Raw genomic sequence first — 742 nt, forward strand, 5'->3', positions numbered from 1 at the left:
GTAGTGATACTGCCTCGGAAACCCAAGGAGGGGTCGCTATGAGTCAGGTCTGACTCGACGGCACATAACAACAACAACATATGCCAAGAATGACTCAGTACATAAATAGAGACAAGATTGACATTTGAGCATGCTCCTGGTTACCAATACAGCAGCCTAACTCGTTCAGAGATTCTTCCTGAAAAAAGAATACAAGGCTGAATTGAAGTTAAAGTAATGCACAGAATTTATTGTAGCATGGTGCTTAGCAGATAGTGGGTACTCAATGAAAGTTTGTTGAATGAATGAAAAGGCATTTAGAAGCACACAATGTCCAGGTAGATTTAATATCAAAACTGAAACAGAATTATATAAGGAAATAACTACCTAAGATTGGAACCTGTTTGCTGAGGGTGAAGAAGAGGCTAAAACTCTTAACCACTAGGATGTTCTGGAGGCTCTCTCACATCTTCACTTGAAGCATGGAGGAAAGGGGGAAGGAGGCAGGGAATTGATCTTCTGCCATAACTCTGGCTGGCTCTGCTAGCTCCACTCCCTGTGCTATGAAAGACTTGCAGACTTATTTATTGCCTGCAAAGGTCTCCTCCAGCCAGCAATTATGAATCTGAAATTAAGATTGTGACAAATGTGATCTGATATGCTCATCTGTGTCAAATAGTGCCCAGCTCTGTCCTACTTAAATACTCACACACAAAATAGACCTTACATGCCTAGTTCAAGATATGTTATCATGATCATGATC

Source organism: Orycteropus afer, unplaced genomic scaffold, assembly GCF_000298275.1.
Source record: "Orycteropus afer afer isolate SDZICR_OR568_19922 unplaced genomic scaffold, OryAfe1.0 scaffold00967, whole genome shotgun sequence".
NCBI classification, from domain to species: domain Eukaryota; kingdom Metazoa; phylum Chordata; class Mammalia; order Tubulidentata; family Orycteropodidae; genus Orycteropus; species Orycteropus afer.